Below are 7,274 nucleotides of genomic sequence, written 5' to 3' on the forward strand. Positions count from 1 at the left end.
TTCTCGTTCCGGACCCAAACTATAAATATTACATTTCTGATTCGAGTAATAATCACATGGCTGCTTTCCACCTCTGCTCCACTGTGACCTTTTCTCTTCCAGCTTCCTCTTACACTGAATTTAGTATTCAGTATACTGAGTTTATCTATTCACTCATTAATTAATTAAACAAAGAAAAGTTTGTTAGGCATGTTGTTGGGGAAGGAGGAGAAAAGGACATTTTACTACTTAATCATAATTAGTCTTGATTGTTCCCTAGGAGTTTTAGGTGTGTGTGTTTGGTTATATCAAAATATTTGAAGGTGCATGTGTCATACACACTTTGGATTGGATGTTGGGAACAGAATATGCTTCATGAAAACTTCATGGGTTAAATTCAGTTGGGAAGAAAAGCAGAATTACTTTTTGGCTTATAAACAAACATTAAGAACTCAAAGAATATGAATTAGGGAAGAAAAAGGGTTGACATGGGCACGAACTTGCTTGGGTTTGTGAAACTAAAGGATTATTTTAGCAGGGCCCAAAATGCCAGAGAAAAAGAAAAATACCAGTAGAGAGTAGAAAATGTTAAGTGTGTGAAGTGAAAGATTCTGAAGTGCTAAAGGAAAGTTTTACTTGAGGAAATGAAAGAACATTTCGGAGTTTTATGAAAAAATTATAGTTTTTAATTATGCAGACTGTTCTAAAGTCAAACAGAGAAAGGAGAAGATGGCATCTCCAGTAGTTGTTCAAGATTAAGGAAAAGACTCTATGGCTTAATGTTCCTCTTTTGTCAAAGATGTTAGAAAGCCCTAAGGAACGTTAAAGTATAAGAAATACAGATAAAAAAAGAAGCCATAGATGCAAGGAAGTCATTTAAAAAAAAAGTCTCACCGTAATTGGATGTATGGTTTTAGATTAGCAATCTTCCCACACCTGGCTGAACCACAGAATCACCTGGTGAGCCTTTCAAAGAGATTCCAGCATCCTTCACCTCTCATATGGTGACTCTTTCAGAGATGGAAAGGAGGTGAGTTTGGCATAAGCTGTTACTAGTGAGCCAGTAGTTCCTAGTGATTACCCCATTTTCATTCTTTCTCTCTTGAGTTTCTATAAATTTAATTATTTATCCAGCAACTTGAAATTCACTATTCTGCTGTTTTCAAAATGTCTCTTCTCCCCATCCCCACCCCTCCAACCTCCCCACTCCCACTAGTCTTTTAAAAATCCGGCTGTTTCCCTAAGCATACTTTCCTGCACGTCCCACCTTTTCTAGGCTTGCTCAGAGAGCACCACTGAAGTTATACAGACATATCTGTGAGTTTCTTCAGTGAATTTGGATAAGATTCATTTGAGCCTAGAGATATGAACTCATGTAAAGCAGCTAACTACTCCCTTTTAGTTTGATCACCTCTCTCAGGCTTCAGTTCCTTGTTAATCTGTTGTTTTGTGGCTTAGTTTGAAGATCATTCTCATGGATAGGGAAGGTGAGAGCAACAGAATGGTAACAGTTTCTGTTCTCTCTTACTCTCATCTGCTAATACTGTAATATCTGCCCCAAGGGGGATGTGAATCATTCCTTGCATTTACTCTAAACATACGTTAATAATTCCCTTTATTGTCCTCTGCATTTTTTCAAGCTTGAGTTCATTCTCAGATTTAACCCCTCCTGTCACTGTTCTCATCCTCTTTCTATTGGTTTTTGATTAGGTGCTTTATTCTTTCCCTTTTGTATCATTCCTGTTTCATCAGCCGCATGCCATTCTTTACATTCCCACTTCTTCCATGGCATCTTGACTCATCTATACAATTTTCTGTTCTATTGTCAACATTTTATTGTTGAATGCCTTGCTTCCCCCTTGAGCCATCTTTTTTTTTTTTTTTTTTTTCTTATACTCTGGTCATGGGACGGTATCGTTCTTTCCTCTGAACTTTCAGAAATACGTGTGTCCCAAATCTTGGGAAGTGTGGTCTGTGGCACAGCAGGCTTTATAATTGTACATTTCTGGGTCCTCTCTAGGCCTGTGGAATCAGCAGCTCTGGGGTGGCTCTTGAGAATATTGTGATTAGTCGGTTTATAATGTAATGTTTGTAAAGACTGCCAGTATTTCTCTCCTTTATTTTTATGAACTCCAAATAGCACTTTCTTTCAAGTTTTACCATCCCTTCAACTTTGCTTTCCTGGTCCAGAGCAGTAGTCTCTGTCATTAGCCTCTCCAATTTTTGAAAAACTAAGTTGTCAGCAAATTAATAATTCATCTGTTCTGCTTTTAAGAGAGTACAACTCTCAAAAATAACTTGAATTTCTCTAAACACTATTATATCTTGCCTCCATGAAAATGATGGGAAAAATATAAAGGGTATATTATACATATCTTCTGGCTAGCTAGGTTGTTTGTAATATATTTCCATTAGAATCATGCATATGAGTTTGGTTTTGTTTCTTCCTTTGGAACTGAGCGCGAAGAGTTGAAAGAATAATAATTCTCAGTTCATAGCGCTGTCATCATATGTCTATACAAAACCCCTTGTTTGAATTTCTCTTCCCTCCTCTTGCTCCTAATTCACAGCCCTGTTCCTTTCTCCTCCTTACGTACTCCATGTAAAGTGTTTGGTATATACCCATAAATAATTAAAGCTGTTTTGTGTAGATATTTTTAATTCATAGAAATGGTATTTTGCTCTAAATGCTCTTTTTGTCCACTCAGCATTTTAACGTCTATTCTACATAATTCTACCAATCTAATTTGTTCCTTTATTGTTTTATCGTTAATAGATACTACATTTTACTTTTATATCCCCTAGTGATGGACATCTAGGTTGCTTTCAAGCCGCATTTACCACACAAAGGCATTAAGAAACAGCATCATTCATACCCCCTAGTGGATCTGAGGAAATGTCTCTGGCTTAGAATCTTGAAAGTCATAGAATCGTGCATCCTTTCTTCACTAAGTGCTGCCAGGTTACATCCCAAAATCACAGTATCGATAAATATTTCCATCTCCTAAGATCTTCACTGATAGCTATTATCCACCTTTCTAATTTTTGTCATTCTAATGCACATCAGGTTGTATTTTGTTGTGTTTTAATATGGCTTTCTCCCATTACTAGTGAGTTTGGGCATCTTTTTATGACTATAATTATAATTGTTAACTCTTAGGACTTTTTGTTCTGTATTGCTTTATATCCTTTGTCCACTTTTTGTTGGATTTCTCGTTTATTCTTTTGGCTTTTCCATGCCTGTCTCAATTTGTAGCCTTTTTTTTTTTTTTTTTTAATTTGTCAATGGTATCCCAAGCACACCTGAAGTAAGTTAAATTTCTCAGAATTCTAATGCTTCTCTTTGAACATATTTGGGGAATGTTTCCCACAAAAGTTGTTCCTGGTAACTAGAGCTGCCTAGTTAGTTTCAAGCATACACAGAGAACCTCATAAAACAGAAATTCTTAATTTTGTACTGGTTCAATCTACCATATTATTTTCATTAAAGTTGTTTATATTGGGGGCTTTTAAGGTCTTAAAACTTTTTTCGCTCCTAAATCACAAAGATATCATCCTACATTTTCTTCTGTTGGGTTGACCTTTCATATCTGGGTCTTTAATGCATTTGCGTTCCACAGTGGTTTATAGTATAATATAGGGATGTAGCGACCCAGTTTTATATTTTCTTACTATAGTGAGGAGATTTTTCCAGTGCCAGCTACTAAACAGCAGATTTATTTCCCTGAGGATTGGTTGCTGTGGGAGGGCATGCAGTACAGATAGGAACATTGGCTGGGACCTGATTGCCCAGGTCTGTCACATACTGACTTTGTGACATAGGCCTAACAGTGCCCCAGATCTCAGTGAGGAAGAAATGAGATGGAAGTTCCAGGCACATGGAAAGCACGCAGTTTTTGTTATTACTTATCTCGTTCTTCTATATACAGTCACATGCTGAATAACAATGTTTCAGTCAACGACAGACTGCATATACAGCGGTCCCATAAGATTATAATGGAGCTGAAAAATTCTTGTTTCCTATCCTATTCCTATTCCTATCAGAGACATCTTTACCTTGGTAGTGCACTGTGTTATATGTTTGTGGTGATATTGATGTAAACAAATCTACTACACCGCCGCTTGTATAAAAGTATAGCACACACAATTGCATACAGTACATAATACTTGATAATAATAATAAATGACTATGGTACTGGTTTGTGTATTTACCATACTATATTTTTTGTTATTATTTTAGAGTGTACTCTTTTCACTTATAAAAAAATTTTGCTCTAAAACAGTGTGCTGCATTACGCCAGCAGCAGCCTCCTACATCTCGTGTTTACCATGTCTCCTGATTGCATCATTTCCTCTTGTGCTTCATTTAATCTTGTGTTGTTTTATAAATTTAGTGTAGCCTAAGTGTTCAGTGTTTACAGTCTACAGTAGTGTACAGTAGTCCTAGGCCTTCACATTCCCTCACCACTCACCCATTAACTTAACCAGAGCAACTTCCATTCATGGTACCTGTATAGGTATACCACTCTTTATCTTTTACATTGTATTTTTACTTTATCTTTTCTATGTTTAGATATGTTTAGATACACAAATACTTGCTGTTGTGTTATAATCGTATACAGTGTGAGGTATAGTAACATGCTGTACGGGCTTGAAGCAATATATACCATAGAGCCTCGGTGGCTATACCATCTAGGTTTGTGCAGGTGTGCTCTAGGATATTCACCTGAAGACAAAATCAACTAACAATGCGTTTCTCAGAACATATCCCTGTCTTTAAGTGACACATGGCTGGCTGTACATGGGTCTCTTGTAGTTCCGTTATCCACTACTCTCTTTCATTAGCATCTTTTTTTTCTAGTACCGGTTGTCGACATAAGAAACGTCCGAACCTGTAGAGTATTATTATGAGAGTTTATTTGAGCTGAACTGACAACACGTTCCTGGGAGCAAGATCTCAAGTGCTCTGGAAAACAGTTTTGCAGCTTTTTTTTTTAAGCAATTGACATTAAGGAGAGAACGTAGAATTACGTGGAGGTGGGAGAAAGCAAGCGGGGATTGGATTACAGGAGAGTTAAGGAGACTATGTGCTCCCTTGAGGATGGTTATGGCTTATTTCAAAGGTGTGCTAATCTAGATGCATAGAAACAATACACGGGGCTTGCTTAAAATAAAGATAAACATTTTACTAAATAGTTATATGCCTGGGGTGTGACTACACACCAGGACCTGCCCATTTAGGAATTTATGATCAGATCACCCTGTGTGGTTACTTTCCATAGAACTCCTTCTTCGGTCCACAAGAATATGTGATAACTATGCCTTTCTAATACATCTTAGGTATTTTCCTCATTCCTTTCTTCGTGTTTTGTTTTGTTTTGTTTTGTTTTGTTTTGCTTCTTTTTTTACTACCCCAACCCAGGTTTACCTCCTCTGCATACTGAGAAAGTTGATTTTGTTTGTTTTCTCAGTTAGCATAAATTGGACAACCGGTACAGAGTGGGGAAAAAAGTCTTGGAAGAAGCTAATGCACAAAGCAGATTGTCAACACAATTCATTAATTTATAATGAGATACATAACTGCTCAACAGGCCTAGGTACTTGGTTTTCTTCGATTACCTGTACATTCTTCTCTGTGGGAGAATATACCTGGAAAGATTTTAGAGTCAGGAGTTCAAGGAACCAGAGAAGATGGTAGATAGAAGATCCAGTGTCCTCATACCGTGTAGCCAAAGACGTATACCTATTATAAAATATAATATCCCATAGTGGAGATATACCTACCTGCCAAGCAGGACAAAAAGCTGTAGAGTCTCCCTCCTCTGGACAGTGCTGAGGACACATGGACAGGTTCTTCTTTGCTCACTCCCCTCTCCACCCCTACCCTTGAACAGGTTTCAGCAGAACACATTATTCCTCACACATTCTTTCTTCAGGTTTATCAATACTATTGATTTAGCCTCAACCGTTTTCCTACATTCTAGCCATATATACCTTGACTAAATCTCTAGACCCTGGATTTTATCCTTCCCCTTAAGGTAACATCTTCAGATAGTTACCTAATCACATCCAGTGTAGGTGGGTTTTACTAGTTTAACTAAAAGGACAACACTTTTTCCAAGTTCAGAAGATAATTCATTGCCCCATTTTGCTTCTCTCCATGTCATACATCACGGCCACATAGAATTGGGTTTTATTTCATCTGGCTACTTTTCACTCTCCTCTTTAAAGTCTTCTCTGGCCAACAAATATCCTCCCAAACGTATTCTTTCTAGTCTCAGGGGCCTCCATCATATTCATCTTCCCCATACTTATCCCACCTCCACTCCCTCCCCGTGCCTGGAGCCGGTCTTTGTCTACCTTAAATTAGTACCCATCTGTTGGCATGTTGGTGTCTGAGTGGGGGGAACAAAAAGTTGTGATCTTTAGAATAATACATTTTTTATGTTCAAACAGCTAGACCTTTTTCTGAATCCATTTAAACCTATTTGCTATGAGCAAACATTGTCTAACCTATGGCCCTGGGCATATTTGCCGCATCTAAATTTATTCCCAAAGATTCTTGCTGGAAGAAGCTCATGACAATGAAAAGCAGTCACTGCTGGTTTAGATATTTTATATCAATTGCTTTTCTGATTTGACACACAAAATTGAGTCACAACATTAAATATAGGTATTATTATACAATTAATGTCAGAACAAAATAAGAGTCTCCTTTATTTTGATTTTCACATTGCCATTGTACTTATAGCTATTTATTTCTATTGTTCAATCATAACTTATTTTGACTTCGTATTCAATAGATACTGCAACAAATTTATAGTTAAACAACATTATATGTCTCATCTTAATCAGTCATACTGCTGTAATTCAGGTAAACAGACAATAATGAAGTAGGCAGGGGCACAGAATGTGTGTTCTATTCCTCAGAAAGCATCTCGAGAGGCCTCGGTCATAAATAAAATGCCCCAGCCGCCTTTTGTTATTTTTCTATTCCATCTGAATTTGGAAATTTACAATCTCTTAGTCTATGAGATATAAGCAGTGTCTGTAATTTTAATCATAACAGTATCTTACACTTATATACTTTTAACTTGTCACAGCGGTTACCTTTATTAGCTCACACTAGCTAGGCAATGTGACATAAATTCAAGAATAAATTATTACTATATTTTGACAATTGGAAAATGGAGGGCAAAGGGGGACAAGTGGCCCGCATAAGGTTACAGAATGCTGAAATGAGAAGCCAGCTCTCCTGACTCCCCTGCCCTTCCACGGAACCTCTACACTATGTT

General features: G+C 37.2%; 1 protein-coding gene and 1 long non-coding RNA gene across 2 annotated transcripts in view; one reads left to right on the plus strand and one right to left on the minus strand.

The window, feature by feature from the left end:
* Positions 1–1,528, minus strand: part of LOC112470273 — a 2,637-nt gene extending 1,109 nt beyond the window's left edge. Inside the window, exons 1-2 of the long non-coding RNA XR_003042914.1 lie at positions 1,391–1,528; positions 874–989 (exon numbers count right to left, since the gene is read on the minus strand). This is a non-coding gene — a long non-coding RNA (uncharacterized LOC112470273). The remainder of the gene's footprint in view (positions 1–873; positions 990–1,390) is intronic.
* Positions 1–7,274, plus strand: part of PARD3B (par-3 family cell polarity regulator beta) — a 905,664-nt gene that overhangs the window by 685,872 nt on the left and 212,518 nt on the right. The gene's annotated exons all lie outside the window — the stretch shown is intronic.

This window comes from Pteropus alecto, unplaced genomic scaffold (genome assembly GCF_000325575.1).
Source record: "Pteropus alecto unplaced genomic scaffold, ASM32557v1 scaffold3, whole genome shotgun sequence".
NCBI lineage: Eukaryota > Metazoa > Chordata > Mammalia > Chiroptera > Pteropodidae > Pteropus > Pteropus alecto.